We start from the raw sequence: 22,585 nt of genomic DNA, 5'->3' as shown, positions 1-22,585 counted from the left end.
TTATATGTATATTTAGGTCTATTGCTGTACCCTTCTTTTGTTCCATGGATCAATCTCTTTGTTCAAATGTTTGTACTAAAGTCTGCTTAGATGGGATTCTAGTCTGTGATGTTTTCTTTGGGATCCATGAACCTTTGCTATATGCCCTGATTCATTCATTAATTCTTCTTAAAGATTTTTTTTTTTTGAGACAGAATCTCATCATTTGGCCCAGGTTGGCTACCAACTAGAGATCCTTCTGCCTCAGACTCCTGAGTGCGAGGATCACAGGTCTGAGGCAACACAGTGGGTTCTAATGCATTTCAATTCCAATCTAACCCATCTTTTAATTCCCTTTTCATGCCTCCCTGTACTTCTTTAGAACAACTCTTTCACTGGACCGCTTCTTCTTGACCAAAAGAATTCCTTCTAACCATAGCTCTTAAACTCTTCACCTGATGTGTGGGCCATGCATAATGTGCCCCCCCCCTCCTTCTCTCTCTCTCTTCCTCTCATGAGTTAACTCACCTGCAGAATCACTTGGGGGCAACAAAGCCAGTGAGTGGAAAGGAAAACATGAGACTGATGGACCAAGAAAGACAGATTTCCCTGAAGCAGAGGGTTTCTACAGGCCTTGTGCCATCTGATGATCAGGAGAGAAACACTCCCGTCTTCCACCTGCTTTTTGGATGTGAAAGGAACCCTGGCCACGGAGTCAGGAAACCTCCATCTGCCTGGGCTGCTTCTCTTTCCTGCTCAGCAGTTCACAACGTGGTTCTGCAGCTAAAGCAGCCAAAATGAGTGTGTGAAAGCAAGCATGGAAGAAGGCCCAGGAAATCTGAGTAAACAGGATTGGAAGACAATGCCCTACTCACCAAAGGCCGTTAGCCAGAAAGCCAGGCCTGTTCAGGAATCCTATTTATTTCCCTTGGAAAATTTGACCACAGACCTGTGACTGTCCTATTTATTTTTTAAAGGAAATAGCTGGGAAGGTGAGACAGGCAATAGAGTCCTTTATCCATGGACCTCAAACCTTGGACCAGGGCACATGGGACCTGGAGTCCTCATCATCTAGTTAGTGCAGGATAATAAACAAGCTGCAGATCCCATTTGGGTTTGCTGTGGTCGGGAGGCAAGTCACAATGTCCTGAGGAGGCTCTATGCATGTAGAGCCTGGAGCAGTAGCCTCAGTGTGGCATCCCTCGGTTGATAGACCTTCTCTTTCATGTCTCCAGCAACCCCAGGAGCCTAGCTTGATGTTGAACCCAACCTCCAGAAAGGCCTCACTTATCTTTCTCTTCCTGGCCCCTCCACCCTCAGCTTCCACTCCTGTCAAAGGCACCATCCTACCTAATGCACTCTCTCCTGACTTCCTCTTCCCTCCCAGCCAGTGATCACTGAACTCAGGGTTTCTTCTTTCAGGGCATCTCTGGGTTCAGTTCCCCTATTCCATGCTTACTATCCCGATCTGTGTTAATACATCAGTTTTTGACATGCTACCATGACCATGTGTGTTTTTCTATAACACCACGCTCAGCTCATCCCTCCTGATCAAGGCAGGAGAGTGAGGCTCATGTCGCACTGGGCCACTGCAACATGCTTATGCTCTATGCTTATGTTATTGGATACCATTTGAGGAGTGTTTGATAATCCATAGGTAAAGAAAAAAAGAGAAGAAGAAGAAGAAGAAGAAGAAGAAGAAGAAGAAGAAGAAAGGAAGAGGCGGAGGAAGAGGAAGAGGAGGGTAAGGAGGGGGAGGAGGGAGAGGCTAGGGAAGAGGGGGAGGAGGGAGAAGATGTAACACAAATTGTTAAACAGTCTTATTAATAAAAAAAAACCCAGAGCCAGATATTGGGGTGAAAACTGAGATATCAAAGGAATAGGACAAGCCACAGCCAACCTCACCTTACCAACTCCTCAGCCTCCAGAGAGAGCTGCTTCCTGTATACTCCTGCCTGTATACCTTTCTGTGCTCTGCCTTCTTACTTCCTCTTTCCACCCAGCTCTATCACTTCCTGTCTGGCTGTACAGACCTCCAGACCTCCATAGTTAACTAGTGCTGGGATTAAAGGCATGTGGCACCACACCAATCTCTGTTCTCAGTGTGGCCTTGAACTCACAGAGATCTGGTTGAATCTCTGCCTCCTGAATGTTAGGATTAAAGGTGTGCTACCACTGTCTGGCCTCTATGTCTAATCTAGTGACTGGCTCTGTCCTCTGATCCCCAGACAAGTTTTATTCGTTAGAACACAAATATATTATCACCACAGGAGGAGGAGGAGGAGGAGGAGGAGGAGGAGGAGATGAAGGATTAAGTGCTCCATTATTGAGCATCTTCTAAACAGCAGGCTTTGTGTTACTCTGCAGGTACCTCACATTCACTTATCTGTGACCTTTATAAATACCCTGTGAGGTTGCTGTTGTCAGTCAGTTTAGATACATGGGACTCAATGCTCAAAATGCTAGGACATGTCTCTAGGAGTCACAGATACTGAGCATCAGATTTGGGGTTCCAGTCCCTGTGTCCTCCCTACTAAGCCTGTATCCATTCTACTACACTGTGTGTGTGTTAGCCATCTGGTGGCCAGTTGATCTAAGACTTGTCAGCAGCAACAGGGCCCTAGCCACCAGGAGGGGTTTAGAAGCAGTCGTGCTCACTGGATTCCTGAGGTTAGACACACAGAACTACAGGAAGCTGGAGAAGTGAGGAACAGATGCATGCCTCAGAATCAATCCTCCCTTCCTCTCTCCCTTCCTTCCTCCCCTTCATTTCTTCTTTCCTTCCTTCCTTTCCACTGAAGGTCCACACAGTCCCAGAAGTTACTTGAATGGAGAAGCAACTCTGAGACAGTTCAGGATCATTGGAAGAGTCATCCACGGTGTGCTGCCATTTCTAATGAGCTAGGAACGCAGTCTTTAAAGCTCCAGTTAACGTGTGTGCAGATGGGAGCTTGGGGGACCATTTCTCTAAATGATGCTCTCCATGAATAACCATCACCCCTCATATCTGGCAGGGAGGGGCCCCTTCTGTGTCCTAATGTGGGAGTTCCTCATCCTGCATAGACTCAGAGTCCCTGGTGCGCCAAGGGGAAGCAAATTAGTTTCACTTACAATTAGGTGTCTCAAAGAAAGGTTTGATTTCGATTTAATAAGAAAAAAGATTCCAAGTTAAACAGATCACAACTGATTATTAAGACCAGAATTACTAAAGTTGCCACCAATGCCTATCTTATTTCCAAGTTGCTAAACCTCAATAAATGCCATTTTAATAATTAATTGAACTTTAATTAATGCCTGGCAACAGTGTCAACTCAATAGATCTCACAAGGTTCAGGTTTCGACTGGGCTGCAGGCAGCCAGGAAGATTCACATCAGAGAACAGATGGGATGGCATGGTCTCAGTGCCTCTCTCTGGGGCTAGGAGAGCTGCAGCAGCCTCCACTTAGCTGGGGCTTGAGGGGGCCAATTCCCTTTTCCTAGGAAAGAAAGTCTGTGGTCAGTGCTCATGAAGTCAAGCAGCTCATTGTCAATCACTCTGGCTGTCCAGGCTTCCAAGACAAACCTCAGGAGATTGTGCAGTGAGCTGGAATCCTTAGAGAAAGAAGTCTTGTTCTACCTTTTCATGGACCAAATGGGTGGTTGAGAGATGGACTTTCTACAAAATAATGATCTCCATCCTGCCTGATGTTTGTGCAAGTAACCCACAAGGTTTAAGGAGAATTCTTGATATAATGTATTAAATCAATGGTTTCTGTTTAGTCAAAAGAACTAGTAACAGGTTAGTTGAAAGAGGGAGGAAGTGAGTGAGGAAGATATAATGTAATTATATATAATATAATTATATATATATGTATATGTATATGTATACTGAGCTCTATATCCTGCCCATTAGAGTCTGCTTTGGCAGGGGTAGGCTGAGGGGTTTACTTTCATAAGGTAGGGATGTCATGGGCTTGGGAATGTGCATCTTTATCCCCCTGAAATTGCTATGGTAAGCAGAGGCCAGGGTAGCTCACTCTTCAAGCCCGCAGCCTCTTCTCCAGGTGACGCTAATTCACAATCCTCGACAGGAGCCACTTGGTTAGAAAATGCAAGAGTATTGCTAAGACCATGGTGGCATTGCAGAAATCAAAGGCTGACACTCCAGTGAGAATGCCTCTCTGGTGTTCAGGAAGGCTACTCATGGTGGCGCTGGCCTATCTTTTCACAGCGGCATTGGTATCCATGTGCCAGCCATCCTATGGTCAAACCAGTGGTCCTCTTTGGACATGAAAGATGATGCCAGGAAAGAGGAGAGAAATCTGAGAGCGGCAGTGGATCTCACCCAGGCAGCTTTCTCCCCTGCTGTGTCTCTGACAAGTCAGTTTGTTTGAATGTGAATTATCTGCAATCACAGAAGTGGCAGCATGGCTGGCTGCAGAGAGCCTGAAGGAAGTCTTTCAGATAAGCAAGGAGTGTGCGCCTGTGTGGAGGCGAGCGTGCACGTGGGGGCAGGCTGGCCTTATTTACCAAAGCAAATTCCAAGGGCGGGAAACAGGCCTGGGAGGGACGGGTCTCTTTCGGCCCTCTGGTCCTCTCTGCCTGGATGCTGTTATGACAGCACAAGACTAGCATCTTCTCAGTCCCCCCTGCCACCTGGCCACCTCGCCAGCTCTGGGGCTGTAGTCCAGTTGCAGCTTGGTTTCTGCTTGCTAAGGATAAGGAGGGAGAGGAGACCATGGAGCCCCATGGTCACTACCCTATTCCTGTGCTGGCATCCCCACAGGTGCTGGTGTGTGAGTATGGTGCCCTGTTCTCCTGGTGCTGGGGAGCCAGTGCCTCTGTTTGATCACTGCGGTAGCTTTTGAGGAGGAGTGAAGATGGGCAGGATCTTTGAGTTTGGACAGTGGATGTCTGAGGTGGGTGACTGCTGAGAGGTTGATGGGGCACAGAAGTGGTATGTGGAGGTAGTATATGCTGATTCCGAACTCCCTTTTCCATCCGCTCCTTCTAGAAAATGTAAGATCTGAGGCCCCGAAGTCCCCTCCACCTAGTTGTCAGAGAGAAATCATAGTAGGTGTTCCAGGAGTTTGTGTAGTTGTTTACTGAATGCCTCCTATTCTGTCATGGTGTTAAGAGATGGGTGCTGGGTGCTAAGTACTCAGTGCTACATGCTGGGTACCAGGTTGTTGGTCAGAGTTTGATAGAAGCAACAGATGGGCAGATAGACGGCTGTAATGCAGTGTAAAACATAGAAAAATCTGGACCGCCCAGGGGTCCACAGGAATTCATGGTTCCGATTCCCAACTGAGACTGGAGGAGTTGGAGTACGATGGTAAATGGTCTTGAGCGCCCTCTTTGGAAAGACAAAGGCCTGGAGTGATGTTGGAAAGTACAGAAAATGAAATGACTGCACACAATCAACATTCTAACAAACCCATTGGCCAGAGACCCAGGAAGCAGATGCTAACGGGGGGAGGAGGGGAACCCCCCCAACACTCCTGCCTCCTTCCTGGATTTTAGGCGGGAGGTACTACATCTGCAGAGGCCTAGAGGCCTGAGAGTGCACTTTGCATTTGAAAGTAAGGGGTAAGTGGAGGAGTGAGTGGTTGGAGCTAAGGCAATTAGCTTAGGGGTGTGTGTATGTGTGTGTGGGGGAGCTGTGGGTGAGTGGGCAGGCCTATTGATCAAGGGCCTCTGATGCCATTCGTAGAAGCCAGGCATCCTCATGAAGGCAAAGAGGAGCCACTGGGCACTTCCAGGCAGAGGAGCAAGAAAGGTGGGAAAATCAGTCAGGAGGTGGCTGCAGAGGCCCTCGAAAGAGATGAGCCTGGACCGAGTTGTGCTGCTTGTAGCCATTAGGACAGGAAAAAATCCAGACCCAGTAGGAAGTAGACAGGCTGGGCCTTACTTAGTGACTGAGGGCAGCATGCATGCTGGAGAGGGAGGTAGGCATTAAATAACCAATTACATAATTAGTTTTGCAATTACCACTGTGAGAAGTGGTCTCAAGAAGACTGAAGGGCTGAAGGCCTGTCAGGGGGAACCTAACCTGGCTAGGTAGGGAGCAAGGCTTCCTTGAGGTGGTGACATTTGGCTGAGTGCTTTGGAATGGGTGAGCAGAAATATCCAGGTGACAGACAAGCACGGGGTAGGGGACAGCTCCTGAAAATATGGGCACAGGAGGGTGCTTTGGGGCCTAGTAGGTCAATCTGGCTAGAGTAGGCATGGGACAACTGCTGTCTGTGGCCCAGGGCAGCTCTGTCAGGACTAGTCAGTGGAGTTTTATTGACACATAGCCACGCCCATTTTTTTTGCATATTTATCTGTACTTTGAGGGTCGGGTCCACTGGGAGGGGAGGCAAGCACCAAGAACGCCCTTGCTTTATACATCTTTGCCCTACTTCACTACAAGACAATGACAGAGGAGAAGAGCCCAAGACAGACCTTCTAGCTGCATAGTTCATAAGATTTATTCCCTGGCTTTCTAGAAAAAGCAGGTTGACTCCAGATTTTAAAGCAGTATGTCCGGGGCACATGACTGGGCTAGGCGCCCATGCCTTGCTGCACAGGCCACCTTTACAAAGCAGGTACCTGTTGTGATTTATTGTGCGAGGAGTGTGGCGTGATGGAGGGGTGTCTCTGGCTCTGGAAGCATGCTCAGTTCATGTTCAGGACAGAGGACATGCACTAAAAAGAGGAACTGTCCTGGGAAAGATGCCTCCTCAAATGATGGGCAGATGGGTCCATCTTCAGTGGGAAAGACTATGTGTCTGTAAGCTCCCATTGGGAGTTGAGAGCCAGCTGCACTCAGGTATTAGCTCAACTCATCTATCAACTTCATTCCTCCATTTCCTGATCCCTTTCTCCCTCCTCTACATGGTTTCCTAGATTTCTCCTGCAACAAATGACTCACATTTGAATCCCTGTCTCAGAACCTGCTTTGGGCAGAGCCTAAATAAAGGAGTAGGGGTGTCCCCAAGCTGCCCAAGGCAGGACCTGTGTACCAAGTTACACCATGAGAGGGAATCTCCTTCCGGCTGATTAGCAGAGTTTTGTTTGTACGAGTTCTTTCTATCCCTCCCTGGCTTCAAGCCACAGGCCAAAGACTTGAGTTTAATCCCCCTTTCAGATTCAAACTCACACACCAGCCGCCTGTGGAACCGAGTGGTTAGGGATTCTCCACTCCTCACAGTCATGCCCTCCACAAGCCGATTACCCCTTCACCCCGGAACAATGCCCAGACAGGCAGGCTACTTTCTGTTTTGTCATCAGATAATTCTGTTGCTGTCCTCCTCACAGAGAAGTGAGCTGAGAAAGAAAGCCATTGAGAAAGCCAGCCCTGGCCTGCTCATCCCATCCCTGTCTGTTTTGTGGGGGGAGGAGAGACACCTATTCAGCATTTCTCAGTCTCCTTCCCAAAGAGCACGGAGCACCATCGGGGCCAGACTGGGCCTACTGGCAGCTTTTGCTTGCACCCACCAGCCTCTGAGGGGTCTCCAAATTAAAATGCACGCCTTAAGCACATACTTGTCTTTCCTGGGGATTGTTGACAGCCGAAGACCACACGGTCTCATCTGTGTGATCTCCAAGAGAGGCATGATCGGGGCAAATGGCTCCAAATGGAGATGAAAAAGCTTTTTACAGTGACAGGGAAGAGCTACTGCAGGCTGCTTGAGAAAATGCAGTTTGGGAATAGGGAGAAACATGGGCCATTGTGCAAATCAAAAACAAGAAGGGAGGGGCTGGAGCATGCAAAGTGATAAAGAAGAGAAGCAGGATGAGAGAAGAAAGAGGAAAAGCTAGGACAGAAGCGGGATGAGAGAAGAAAGAGGAAAAGCTAGGACAGGCAAGGCAAGGCACGAGAAGATGGGACACTCTGCAAGTGTCAGAGAATTCAAAAGGACTGGAGAGGAGGCCGTGTGTTCAAATACCAGCCCAGGCGAAGGTGGGTGGAGGGACCCGTGCTCTGGTGGGATCCATGCAGACAAGAGTCCTCTGAAGAACAGGCAGGAAGCCACGGGGTTCACTCCTCATGGAGAAATGACCCCTCTCTGACTTAGCACAGGATGCAAATTGTCATCACAGAGTAGCTGAATGCGCCCAATGATAGGTGCTGGGCATTTTGGCAAGAGGCTGGGAATGAAAAAGGGGGATAGGAAGAGAATAGGTGTGTGTGGAAGGCAATTCTAAAAGACAAAGAACAGGGACAGATGGAAAGGGGCAAGGAAGACCCGAGGGGAAGAGGGGAGAGCTGTGCCGGAGAAGAGGATGGGGTAAGGGCTGGAGAGAGGCAGGGAGAGAAGGGGGAAGGCAGGATGCAGAGAGGAGAGAATTTGAAACTTTAAGCTAAAAACAAAGCAGTGTGGAGGACCTGCCAGAAGCTGTGTTATTTTGTTGTCATATTTAATCTTCACACCAGCTCCTCACTGGCACCATTACCCTGGAATGAATTGTTTGGTTGCCTTTTTTGCTAAGATCAAATGCGATAACCTAAAACTGGGCTCAGAGAGTTTCAGTGACTGTCTGGAATCACAACATCAAAGAAATGGGATGATGGAGTTCAAACTCAGTATAAATGAAGGCGTCAGATGACTGAAGAGCGTCCTCCCAAAGTAAACAGGCAGGTATTTGCTTTCTGGACTTAGGTTCCCATCTAAGCCATGCATGCATGCTGAACAGACTGTGGGGGAGATTTAAAGCCTGTGTGAATTTGGGCCTCCAACCACCAGGGGGAGCTGGGTCGCCAGCAGAAGTAGGAACCCAGTTTCTCTAAGCACTAGACACTGGAAACGGTAATTTGCTAGCTTGAATTTTAGAATGTAGGGCACCTGGGGGTGCTCAAGGCCGACTACAGTAGAGGAAGCTGATTCCCATGAGCTGGTTTTCATTTTGTCCTGAACCTCACCTAAATGGGATCCACCCATTATTCAAAGCGGGTCTGTTTCCTTTTCCAGCTTGGGGCTGTGGACCTTTTGTGCTGGAGTTACCTGTCTGTCACCCTTGACAACAGAGGAATGTCTGTTTACTAACACCAATGGGCCTGGGGCCGGCAAAGTGCCTGGTGCATCACAGATGGTCGGAATATTTTTGACAAGTGAATGAGCAAATGGGAAGGCGAAGGCATGCTTGAGCGGGAAGGAATCTTGAGGAGGCATCTGGTCCTACCTAGTGTAGCTCAAATCAGCACTGCCAAAGTCACTTCTGGCAGAGCACTCCACAGAGGCCATTTTCTTTGCTCCTCTCTACCTCCCTTTCGGCTTCATTTAAGGCTTCCTGCCCTTCCAGGGTCTTTAGCTAAACTCACTGGCACCTTTTATTGGAGCGGATGGTCGGAAATTGAACCCCCCCCCCCGCCCCCCGCCCTCCCCGCCCAAAAAATAGCCTGAAGAATTTTAATTATTACCTTATAGCCTGCCTTCCAAAGCTGGTGTGTAGACATGTGGTTGGCGTTTATAAACCAAACACTTCGGTAGGTTACCATCCTCAGGGTGCTGCTGTTCTTTAAGTGGGTGTGTGAGCCAGCAGTGATAGAATGTTCTAGAAATGAGCGGCACTTCACCCCATAGCTATTGAGTCAGCACATCTGGGAGTTATCATTGGGAACTGGTCTTTGCTAATTCTCCTCAGGCTTGGGACTGATTCTTTCCACACCTTCCCTCCATCCTGCTCAGGACTCTCACACTGATTTTCCTTTTGTTGTCCTGAGGTGGGGTCTAATGTAGACCAGGCTGATAATGACCGTGAAGTCTTCAGCCTCCAGTTCATACCTCTGGAATGGCTGGGATGACATTACTGTGGTGGTATTGTGTTCCCCAAAATATTGTGCACCCTAATAAACTTATCTGGGGTCAGAGACAGAACAGCCACTAGATACAAAGGCTAGAAAATGGTGGCACCCACACCTTTAATTTTAACATTCCAGAGGTAGAAATCCCTCTGGATCTCTGTGAGTTCAAGGCCACATTGGAAACAGCCAGGCATGGTGATTCACGCCTTTAATCCCAAGAAGTGAGCCTTTAATCCCAGGAAGTGATGGCAAAAACAGAAAGGTATATAAGGCGTGAAGACCAGAAACTAGAAGCATTAGGCTGGTTAAGCTTTCAGGCTTTTGAGCAGCAGTTCAGCTGAGATTCATTCTGGATGAGGACTCAGAGGCTTCCAGTCTGAGGAAACAGGATCAGCTGAGGAATTGACAAGGTGAGGTAGCTGTGGCTTGTTCTGCCTTTCTGATCTTCCAGCATTCACCCCAATAACTGGCCTCAGGTTTGATTTTATTAATAAGAGCTTTTTAAGATTCCTGCTACACATAACAGACCCATGTGTCATCCCCATGCCATTTTAAGGGTGTTGAAGAATCAACCCAGGGCCTCAAGTGTGTTAGACTGGTGCTCCACACGCTGAAGTGGATTCCTAGCACCCCATCGTGGCTTTCCCTTCGATGCCAAACTACCTCAGTTTAAGTAGGTTTTTGTCTTTCTTGGTGAATTCAGGGTCATTGTCAAAGGAAGAAGTCAGTTTCTACCAATGCTGTTTCTCATTTTGAGCTACAACATAAAACACTTTATTGCGATTACAAATAACACAGTTATTTCTGCTGGGCCTCTGCATCTGAACTTAACAGCATGCTGTAATGCCACCCTGTGCTGATGTGTGGCATATCTAATAGCCATCTCTCTTAGAAACAACAGTGTTCAGAAATTAAAAGGGACTTTAGCAGAGAAATAATTAATGTAGATAACCATCATAAACGCCACAAATGGAACAAATACAGATGGTAGTGAGCTGTGATTGCTAATATGCTAACCTGTTTTGACAGAACTTTAAATTCTTTTCCTCAGGAGGTTCGTGGATAGAAGTTAAAACATCCCTTTCCCTTATGACACAAGATCCCTGTCATTCTGGGTCAGGGAGATCCAGTGATCTCCTACCTGGGTCCCATAAGATCCCAAAAGAGGCAGGTTTGCAAGACCTAGGATGGGGCTGTCTCCCAGGCTGCTTGCCTTGAGGCTGTGTCAGGAGAGCGGTCCATCTCCTGCCTCAGGCTCCTGCAGGCTGGGTGGCCTGAAGCTGCAGCCAGACATCCACCTCTCTTGTGCTGTAGCTCTGTGGGAAGAATGGAGCTTGCTGCTAGGCTCCACTCAGCAGGAAGCCACTCTTTGAAGATCTTAGCTGCACACAGGTGGGGATTACAGAGCTGCCTCCCAAAGGCTGCACAGACGTGAACATTCATCATGGAAAGATGACTCATCACACTCCCTGGTAGAAAGCCAGGGTGTGTGTGTGTGGGGGGGGGGGGCGGGGGTTGGGTTGGGGACACTGGCTGCTCCTGGTCCTTTCACTGCAGTTGGCTTTTCAGTAGCCATAAGGAAAAGAAGGCCATTGCAGCATCAGAGGTCCCCAGAGAAACCCTGGAAGTCAAACATGGGGAGGGAAGGCAGAAGGAGCTGGCTTTCATTTCAGCTTATCCCCTACGAGATAAGCCCTGTGATTTACTATATGATTCAGTCTTCACGTGATTATTTGAAGTGGGCATGGTAAGCTGATATTTAAGATAAAGAGCCTGAGAATTCGATAATAACCAACCTTCAAAGTTTACCAGGGGCAGGGGGTGGGGCACGGGGTACAGGTGCTTGTGGCTCTTTTACGGAGTTTCCTGGGCACTGGGTTACTTCTTGCTGGCCAGGCACTCCCACTGGTATGGCACTACAGGGGCATCTCTGTCCTAGAGGAGGTCAAATGCCCCTGAGATGCTTAGCCCTCCACCTTCCCTCTCCCCAGAGACAGATCTGATCCCTTTCCAGCCGGCACCACTGACATGCTCCGTTATTTTGTCAGCATCTCACAAACAGGCTATAGATCTTTAGATGGAGGCGCTGTCCTCCATGCTTGCCTCTGTGCTGTACCTTCTCTGAATTCCCTTTCGTAGAACCCACAAGAGCTGTCCTTCCTCTCCCGGTCTGTTTCATCTGTTGGGTGACTTCCCCTTCAGCCAGCCTTCCTTGAGCCCATCCTGCAGGTGTGGTCTCCTCTCCTACTGAAACAGTTCTTCCCAAGCTTGACTGGGGAGTCTTTCTAATGGGGGGTTCCCTGTGGACAGACCGCGCAGCCAAAGGCCTCTTCACCATTATGTGCTGGGTCTTAAGTGGCTGCTGCCAGGGTCCATGAGCGGAAAGCTTGGTCCCAAGCTTGCGGTGCTCTTTGGAGGTTGTAGGACCTTAAGGAAGTGAGAGCTGTAGGAGGCAGTTAGGTCACTTGGGCAGTGTGTGTGTGTGTGTGTGTGTGTGTGTGTGTGTGTGTGCCAGACAAGAAGATGTAGGATCCTCTTCACTTTCTCTTTGCTTTCCAGTCGCTAGAAGGTAAAAGTCTGCTCTCCTACTACACACCCCTGCCATGATATTCTGCTTTGTCACAGGCACGGGACAGCATGACAGCATGAATGGAAACTGTGAACCAAAATAAACCTCCTCTTAAGTTGTTTTATTCAGGCATTTTATTAGAGCAGTGAGTATCAGTCTGTTACGGTTTGAGCCTAACGAATGGATCCATCTCTTGATTGGTGGATTTGGAATATGATGGCAACGTGTGAGATGGTGAAAAGTAGGAAGTGGGGTCACAGTTGGGGGGAGTTGGGGTATGTCCTCAGGGGCTAGATCTTGTCATGACTCCTTCCTGGATTCCTTTTCTCAACTTCCTGACCACCTTGATGGGAACAGCTTTGCCCCACTCTACCCCTCTACCATGACAGACGGACACTTCAGATCATAAGCTGAAGTAAGTTTTTTCTCTCTTTAAGTTGGTTCTGTCAATTTTTTGGTCACAGTTACGATAAAGGTAGCAAACATATCAAATACTACTCACATATCAAATAATTCTCCTGTCGGAGCCCCTTCTCTCCACAGCCCACAGGAGAGTGGTGTTGGGACCCACTCGTATCTCACGGTTGGTTCACTCTGGCCCTCTTGTTGGCTCTTCCCCATCTTATTGCTCTGGAATGCCGGAGGATCTCAGGGCTCCCTGTTCTGCCTACCTCGTTATCTTAGTTCCACGGCTTTCAGGACTATCAACACAACATGCTGATGTAACTCCTGTGCATCTCCATTCACATGTCTCCAAACATCTCAACTGTGATCCGATTTCAACCACTCCTGCTTCCCAGCCTGCATCCTACCCCCGAGCCTTCCTGCCCGGTCTTGTCAACGTCATCCCCATCTCAGGCAATAGGAACATTGTTCTATCTCTTGCTCAGGTTACCACTCAGAAGGTATCCTTGACACCCTACCCACCCAACCCCATTCAGTCTTTCATCCAGAGAATGACTGCTTTGAATAATCTCTGCTGCAGGCTGCCACCTGATCCCAAACAGCACCATTCTGCACCAGGGGTGGGGCCCTTAGTCCCTAAGAGGGGCTCTACTGACTGGGTATATATGTACTACATAGGTAGGGCACTTGCTTAGCATGTACAAGACCCCAAGTTTGAATCCCAGCACCGAGGAAGAGGAAGAGGAGCCATGCTTCTGTTCTTGTCGTATAGTTTTCTCAAATCTACAGCCCCAGACAACCTTACAGAGTATAAGATGGAGCCTGTTGTGCTCTGCTCCCCTCCCCTCCCCTTTGTTCCCTGAGCTGGCCTTGCTGCTTCTCAGATCCCCCAAGCAGGCTTCTCCTGGGGATCTTGCCCCTTCCTGGTCTCCTTTTTGTGTTGTCTTGTGTTTTTTAGCCTCACCGCCATTGTTTGTGGGTTGCTTATCTTGTCCAGCCTGAATGGAAGTTCCCCAAGGGCAGGGACTTTGCTTGTTCTGTCCACTGCTGTACCTCCAGTGTTTAGAACTGAGGTGCCAATACCAGGAATATACCAGGCTCCCAATAAGTATTTACTGAGGGCGCTAACTCTCTTAAGAGTCATTGACTCAATCACTGATCTGCCTGGAGGTAGTCACACAGAGGAGGCACAGAGGGTGGCATGGTAAGGCTGCATCTTTCTGGTTCCCTCATGATGCCTAGTTGCAACTGCCAACACGGCCCCATATCCCTCCAAGGAAGATTTCAACCCTGCCCTCAGTCCCCAAGGAGACATGGTAGATTGCAGGTCACACATAAAGAGGCAAATAAAAACATTATGGGGCTGGTGAGATGGCTCAGTGGGTAAAGGAACTTGCTGCCAAGCCTGATGGCCTGAGTTCAATTCCTGGAACCTGAAGGTAGAAGAGAACTAAGTTCTACACATTGTCTTACCTCCACTTGCATGCTGTGGGGACGGGGAGAGAGAGAGACAGAGAGAGAGAGAGAGAGAGAGAGAGAGAGAGAGACAGAGAGAGAGAGAGACAGAGAGACAGACAGAGACAGAGACAGAGAGACAGAGAAAGAGACAGAGAGAGACAGAGAGAGAGACAGAGAGACAGAGAGAGACAGACAGAGAGAAACAGAGACAGAGAGAGAGACAGAGAGAGAGAGAGACAGAGGGACAGAGAGAGATAGACAGAGAGAAACAGACAGAGACAGAGAGACAGAGAGAGACAGAGAGACAGAGAGAGAGAGACTGAGAGACAGAGAGAGACAGAGAGACAGAGAGAGGGTGAGGGAGGAAGGGAGAGAAAGAGAAAACTAGAAGAAAAAGAAGATTGTGACAAACTGAAAATTACTTGAAACTTAAATCCCAAAGATTTAAATTGGTCTTTATACCCATTCTCTATGCAAGTATAGACAACCACCACTCAAACAGATACATTTCTAGAATGAAACCGAGTCATCAATAGCTATGTGAGGACAATAGGCACAGACCAGCATTGCCCTCTAGAAAATATGATCACCCTGGTAGAGGATTTAGGGAAGGAGGTTGCTAGGCCTGGGGACATGGAGTGGGTGTGGGAGGGCTAGAGCTGGAGGAGAGGGAGGCCTGGCAGAGAGTGGGGGGAGGAGGAGAGGGAAGCTCCCAGGAGGAACAACCAAGAAGGATCTGGTATCTCACTCTGGAAGGTTGAACACAGTCTGGGGAAGGGTCTGTGCCACACGCCGGAGAGAGGAAGAGAAATTGGGATTTCTGAGCAAGAAGCTAATTGGGTACCAGCTGAGCTGGCAAGGGAGGGGGCCATGAAATGAGGAGAACTTGGGACGGGAGCCCAAGTGCTCTCGAGGACAGACTGAATGGGGAGCATCCTGGGGAGTTGGGAAGATCTTCAGGTCTGGGTTGGGATTGGTGTGGTCTTGGTCCTGGGCTCACTGACTTTGACTGTGGGGGTGTACACTGACAGTACTCAGCCTCCGCTCCCACATCTACAAAACAAGGTAAAAATACCTTCCTTAAAAATCATGATGGATAAGTAAGATAAGTAAGGCAGATACCTCGCACTACGTGCACACAGTAGGTGCTTCTCTGGCATCAGAAGGAGCCTCCTCCTCCTCAGGACAAGGGTCTGCTGAAGAGGAAGGCTTTGCATTGGATTTGCAGAGAGGAGTGAGAGGATGACTTGGAAGCCTTCGAACTGCACCTTCTTCTAGGGCCTGATGTGAGGTTTATACACCAAAGGGGGTTGGGGACAGGCTAACGCTTCATAGGCATTGTCCCTGACTTAGGACAGCTAGATACAGCTGATGGGAGGATGCATTTTACAGTGCCAAAGCTTGTTTGGGATCTTGAACTATTTGTGCATGCTTTGGGCCAGGAGAGAATTCTCAGGAAAGTCCTTCCTTGGGAGCCTAGTCAGGGCTCCCTTAGTGTGGAGGGTGAGGCTCCTAATGGTAGGCTGTGGGTTTTCCCTTTCCAGCCTTTTCTTCTCTCTATAACACTATCCTATCATCCCGTGCTCCTGCCAAATTGCTCGGAGGGTGGTTTGTTGTCCTCAAGTACCTGCTGCCGTTTTTGTCCTCCATGCCAACTCTCTCTGCCTGGGAACACCCTCTTCCCAGTGGTCACCCTCATGTTTGCACTTGAACATGGCAGGCTCATCATTCCGGCCTCCGTGGTATAGATTTACTTTTCCCTCTGTCCCGATGGCTCTTCTTGAAGACCCCTGCATGGCTCACTTCCTATAGGAAGCTTCATCTTTTTCCTCACTAAAATTTCCAAGTTCTTCCTCTAACATGCTTTACATTTATTTTCTCTTTAGAACTTCTGACTATTGAGTTGGCAAACTATGACCTGTGGATCAGATCCAGCCCACCCTTTGTTTTTGCAAATAAAGTTTTATTGGAACACAGCCATATTTATTTACTTATGTGTTTTGATGGCTGTATTGTGCTACAAAGGCAAAGCTGAGTAGTTGCATCACAGAAACATATGGTCTATAAAGACTAGAATATTTATTAACTAGCCCTTTCCAGGAAAAGTTACTGATTCTGTTTTTTTTTTTTTTTATCACCTCCACCCACTAAAATGTAAGCTCCATCATGACAAAGCTGTTCCCCCTTACTGGAATAACATATTTCTTGATCGTCTAGCTCAGTGGTTCTTAACCTGTGGGTCGTGACTCCTTTGGGGATCGAATATCAGATATCCTGCATAATAGATATTTGCATTATGATTCATAGCAGTAGCAAAATTACAGTTATGAAGTAGCAACAAGATAATTTTATGGTTGGGGGTCACCACAACATGAGGAACGGTATTAAAGGGTTGCAGCATTAGGAAGGTTGAGAACCACTGGTCTAGCTAAACAGATCCTTCTGTATCCATGATGTTTTAATGTTCCCTTGTATGGAAGTGATTTCTACACAGAATCTCATTTTCCCCACTAGATGGCAAGCTCCAGGTGTCTCTGCTATCAGGAAGCTGTCCTTTTGTCTCCCAAGAAAACACTGACCCTCCTCTCTGTACCTTTTATAGTCTAGCTGCTCACATCATGGAGGACTGTTGTCTCTGGTACTTGTCGGAACGTGCAGCTGATTGAGATCCACATGGGCACAGCTGATGATTTTGCCATTGCTGTCTCCCACACATAGTTAAAGCCTGCAGCTCTGGCACGTAGTAGGCCTCTGTGAGCAGAGATGATTTCCTCACTGAAGCCTCCACAGCCTTCCCAATAGAGACAGGCCCGTTGGTAGCTGTGGCTAACCGGCAGAGAATGGAAGGCAAAGAGACAGTGTGGAGCCCGAGGAGACTGTCTTGGTAGGAGATATGTAGAGAGGGCCGGGAATGGCTAGGCAAAGAAGCGGACATGCTAGTCACCCCACTCTGCACATAGAGTAACCATTTGTTAAAACGAGCTACTCTTGTCTTCCAACACACGTGCCCTGCAGCATCATAGGCCACCAGAAGCCAGACTTTCCTGCATCTCCTCCTTACTGAGAAAGCATTTCCTGGATGGACCCATCTCCCTGATGCTTTTAAAGCTAAAAGCCCCCAGTGGATCCCAAGTAAAGCAAACGGAATGTTTTCTACCCCTCTGCTTTGTGAGGTTTTGAGAGAAGCAGTTGTCTAATTCATTTATATTCCTGGTACCTAGCCCATGATTCTATCACAGATGCTTAATTAAGTTTTGCTGAGTTACATAAATGACGCGGTCTGAAGAGAGAAGGGAAGGAGGAGAAGGGGCGGGGAGAAAGAGATCTTCGCAGATGCTTGTAGGGACTTGGAACCTGGATAACAAGCCTAACAATCAACAAAATACTTCAAGAGAAGGTAAAAACTATCTTTGTTTTCTCCCTGGCTGGGGCTCCTGGGAATTTTCTTCTATTCAAGAGCACAATTGTCAGAAACTAGCCTGATGATCTGATTGCTGTTGTGAAGCTCCATGATGATGAAAGGGGGTGTGGAAAGACCCAGGGCTCACATGATCCCAAGAGAAATGCAGAGACCTCTTTTCAGCCTTTGTCTTGCCTGGCTCTGGCACTTCGTGGACATCAGGGCTTCTTCTGGAGATTCAGATGGTCACCACACGCTGCTGCCTCTGCCCCATGGCTCTGCCGCGGTGGTGGTGGGAAGACTGATTCCCGTTGAACCATCTTATTCCTCCTGTCTCCTTGAGGTTAGTTCATTTTCTGTCCACTTCGAGTCAGTACTGTAATACTCTCCACTCTAAGCAAGAGCCCTCCCCTCCTGGTCCTGTACACATGTAAACTCAGGCACACTTACACATGTACACACGCAGACTGGTTGTCATAGTTCATTCCTCTTATGGACAAGATGCAGAGTGAATGAGCTAGCAGATGGACACCCTGGAGGTTCTGAGCCATGTCACTCCTTATCAGGCCTCTCCAAAGATCCCAGCAGCCTCTGGGAGGGGCTGCTGCTGAAATAGGTGGGCGCTACAGCTTTCCAGCTGGAGCAAAACCTTTGTCTCCCCGAGGGATAGAGAAAGCTCCCGAGCTGTTCTGTGAATGAGCTATGCTGGGAATGAATCCAGGGCTACGCTTTAGCTACCTTCCTTCTGGAGTCTTCTCCCTTTCTCGTCTTCTAATTTGTGTATTGAGATTGAAAAGCAGGTCTGAGGCCTGCTGATGTGCCAAGAGTCCTTACTGACACTTCAAGTAACAAAGGGATCAAGCTTCCTGCATTCCTCTTTGTCATAGAGCAAGGAGTCAATGGGCCCTTCGTTGAATAATATTTACAGTGCCTTCCCTTGGGGTCAGGCACTGTACCAGGTGCCAAGGTAGGCATGTGCATTCCTGCTTTTCCTAGGAAGAGACTGAAGTTCAGGGAGGTTGAGGGTCAGTCTAGAAACTTCTTGCATCAGGAGCCAAAGCCCTGTCTTCTTGTGATGGGTTAATGGGCTTTCCGTACTTCCCAGGCTTAGCCACCTTGATTCTTAGGTGAGGAGAGGTCAAGAGAGGGGAGGAAACAGGTGTTGTTTCCTCTGTCTGTGGTAACCACGGAGGCAACAGGCCAGAAGGACCGGGGACAGCGTGTGATCTATGGGAGAGGACAGTGTGGTGCCTGGCATGCCATGAAGAATTAAGCTCAAGGAGATTCTGGAAGCTCCAGAGACTTCACATTCATGTGAGAGATCAAAGACAGGATCTCTGTGCCAGACTGAGCTATCAGACGGGATCAAAGCCAAACAAAAGGGCTCCTTTTGGTGTTCTGTGCGCTGGCTACCTGGCTGAGGCGGGGCACAAAGAAAGCCATCATAATTTGGGAAATGTGCTCCCACTCATCTAGATCCTCCCACCCCCCATCTTACAGCTCACTGTGACATGTCCGTAAACAAACACCCTACCATGTTTATCAGCCTGCCCATGCTTACCCCCAAGCAGGGTGGCCTCTTGTGTCTTTCTAAGTGTGTGTATTTATGTTCCACGTCTTTCCTTAGGCCATTCTGGTGGAGACCACCTTGTTCATTGTGAATGGTGGTGTTGTTTTACCCCAGTTGAAGGGTCAGCAGAGTGAGGGGTTGGTGCTTCCCGGCACCTGGTCTAGCCTGTGCTAAGGCGTGGCCAGGGCCTACCTGCGGAGAGCATGGGGGCAGGAGTTTGCATCTGCTGTCAGCTCACTGCGGGGCTTTAGTTAGCTTGCTTTCCTCCCTGAAAACTCAGGCCACTGGTCTCTGTCAGCAGTTGTCACTTTCTCCTTCTCTGGTGGCAAAAGTTGCCAAATGGAATCACAACCCCACTGCTGGATGCATCAAAGCAAATAGGCAAAGGGAAGAGAGGGCTGCTCTGGTGCTCAGTGAGGAGGGCCCAGGAGACAAGCCAAGAGCTTGTCCTCCCTTGCTTCTTAGCCGCAATACCTTCTAGCCCTAATACCCTAGAGTGGATCTCTGACGCTGTGTGATGGGATCCTGTGTGGCACCCACCCTTATATGTTTCCTAAAACCTTGACATTCAGTGATCTAGGAGAGACACTAAATTCAAATCCCTCACCGATCTGTGGAAGATCTCTGACGCATGCGTTCTGGAATTTTCTCTCAGAAATGTCCCTGCATTTCTTCTGGGGCGTCTCAGAAGGCTCTCCTATTGGCTTCATGAAAGCATCCAAATTTCTCAAGATGTCTCTTTGTGAGCAGTCTCAGCCCACATTACTAGCCTCCTCTCCCCACCCCAGACTTCCAGTTTCCTGGAAAGGCCAGGAAGGTGGGGCTGTACACCATCTCCGAGCATGTGCATTTTAGGGTCCCTGTGTCTCAGTTTATGCTGTTATTCCCTGTGACATTCCATGTCCACTTTCCTAGTGTAAAATTCTAACTCACCCTTTAGGATCCGGTTCAATGTCCCCTTTCTTCAAAGGTTTTACCTGTCACTCACTCACATGGGGCCTGTAGTTTCAGGTTTCTCTGAGTTGCCTTGTCCTCTGAGACACACTGACCTAAGCACAGTGCACCAGGGCTAATTTAGACATGGCCACCTTCCCCAGACAATGAAGAGATTAGAGCTGTGAGTTCTCATAGGCTGTGACGCTTCAAAACTACTCCAGACTTACTGGCACAATGACAGAAGACATGTATGCTTCTGGATATTTCCCCGAAGAGACAGCTGCTGGGGCAGCATCTTCGGAGGCTGGACTAGATGCTCATTCCTGGCACATTTCAGGCTGGGGGTTCACACACGGTGGACCGGGTTCTCAGAATCTCAGCCCTCTTCCTCCCCTATGTCCCCTCTGGGAAGGTGCTGCTTTCCCCAGATGACTTTGTGGTGGCCTCAACCTAGAAGAGCTTACAGTTTAAAACTAAAACCAGTGAGGACAAGCACGGTAGTCCCTGGGCTTGTTCTAAAATTGGAAGACTTGACATCCATGTAAGTCAGAGGCCTAAAGCTAAGACTGCTTGCCTGTGCTGTGGGCACGGAGCCCACTGGCATTCCTGGCTCCTCAGCTCCCTCTCTCATCCTTTAGGTCTCTGGCCCTCCCTTCCTGGGTGAGCTGTGTATTTCTGGTCCTCTTCCTTCTCATCTCTGTCTGCCTCACCAAGTGGAGAATTCGATTTTCTTTCTTAAGAAAATCAGATTTGACTTGGCTCGATCCATTTTCCCAATTGCTTCTGAGGCAGTAAGTGTCACTGTAAGGATGAAAGGACCACACTAGGACCTCCCAGTGCAGAGAGGCACAGGGACACAGCTGTGCACAGTGACCCAGAAAAGACTTCTGCAGGCAGAAGGATGTGGATCTGAAGTCCTGGTTCCCAGAATCCAGTGATGAGGGGACCGCGAGGAAGGGTTTGGGAAGGGGCCATCATGCATGTGAGCATTACTTACCCATTTCCCACCCACAAGGAGCTGTGGAGAAATGTCCCTCCAAGAGCATATTGCTAGGTAGGGAACAAAGGCAATCAATATGCAGAAGAGTACACCAGAGTCCCACACAACTGGCATCAGTGATCTTAACTGTCCACTTGATGGGATAAAGATTTATCTAGAAGCACACTATTGGGTGTGTCTGAGGTGGTCTCCAGAGCCCACTAAATCATGTAGGCTTTGAGGTAACAAATGGATTAATTCCTGATGGATTCATAATAGGATGGCATTTTGGGAATTGGTGAAAGGCAGAAGGTAGGACCCAGGGGGCGGCAATAGATTATGGGAGGGCGGTGTGTCCTTGGGGGTTCTGCCCTACCCTGACCTCTTCCTGTATTCCTTCCTTTGTTTCCTGGCTGCTACAAAATGAACTATCATATTCTGCCACAATGGGCTAAAACCCTAAACCCATGAGCTAACATAAATTCTCCCCCTAAGTTGTTCTCTCAAGTATTGCAGATACAGTGATGGGAAGGCTAACTTACACAGGCTGTGCTATGGTTCAGCTCTGACATGTCCCACCAGCTGTGTGGAGAGGTTAGTGCCCTGGTTGGCAGTGTTATTTCCACGGTGGTAGGAGCTTTGGGGGATGGGGCTTACTGTAAGAATTAGACTACTGTGGGTGTGTTTCTGATCACTTCTTGACTTTCTTCTGACTCTTCTGTTGGCTCTCATGAGATGAGTAGCTATGATTCACCACACACTTCCACCATGATGCCCTGCCTCATTACAGGCCCGGGAAAAAAAGAGAAGCAGAAACCCTGGACTGAAACTGCTAAAACTATGAGGCAAAATACATCTGTCTTCCTTTAAACAGTTTCTCCCAGTACCGTGACACCGTCGAAAAGTCTAACAGAAGCTGGGGACACCAGGGTCATCGTGTAGCAAGCCTGGGTCACTAGTGGAAAAGTGTGGGTAGCCTACTAGTGATTATCAGACCCATGAAGTGACCAGGACTATAGGAGGCACAGACTCAATGCCTCTTGGTGGCCATGAAGCCTTGGAGGAGTCCCACGAAGATATAAACACTGAGCCTCCATTATCTCACTTGCAGAATAAGATGAGCATGCTTCACAGGTATTGTAACTATCAACACTCTGGTTACTGCGTGTTGCATGTGCTTCTATTGGACATGTAGGTTCACATCTTATTTACCCACCAAGTTCAAGAGAGTCACATGCAGCACATTTTCTCTAGTCCCGTGCAGGTTTCTTGGAGCATCTGCTTGCATCTCATTTACTGATGCACTTCCAGGACTGAGCATCTTGTCCTGGTTGCCCTCATGGAATTCGGTGGTGTTCACTCACCTGAGCCAAGGTGATGAACGTGAGACTGTGGTCCACAAGTGCCCACAGCTGTTGGTTTTCTGGCTAAAGCAATGTCCATGCAAGACTGACAGGAACCTGAACAACCTTGTCACTTTGTGCAGGAGCAGGAGTGAGAGATAAGCCCTGAATGCTTAT

General features: G+C 48.5%; 1 long non-coding RNA gene across 1 annotated transcript; it reads left to right on the top strand.

Annotated features, from left to right (window-relative positions):
• The first annotated feature begins 1,638 nt into the window (after positions 1-1,638).
• LOC131914148 (uncharacterized) lies at positions 1,639-3,255 on the top strand. The gene is made up of 2 exons (XR_009380087.1): positions 1,639-1,723; positions 2,781-3,255. It is a non-coding gene; the product is annotated as an uncharacterized LOC131914148 (long non-coding RNA).
• Positions 3,256-22,585: the final 19,330 nt, after the last annotated feature.

This window comes from Peromyscus eremicus, chromosome 7 (assembly GCF_949786415.1).
Source record: "Peromyscus eremicus chromosome 7, PerEre_H2_v1, whole genome shotgun sequence".
In the NCBI taxonomy this organism is placed as follows: domain Eukaryota; kingdom Metazoa; phylum Chordata; class Mammalia; order Rodentia; family Cricetidae; genus Peromyscus; species Peromyscus eremicus.
Note: the sequence above shows the minus strand (reverse complement) of the source record. Positions and strands in the feature narration are given on the sequence as shown.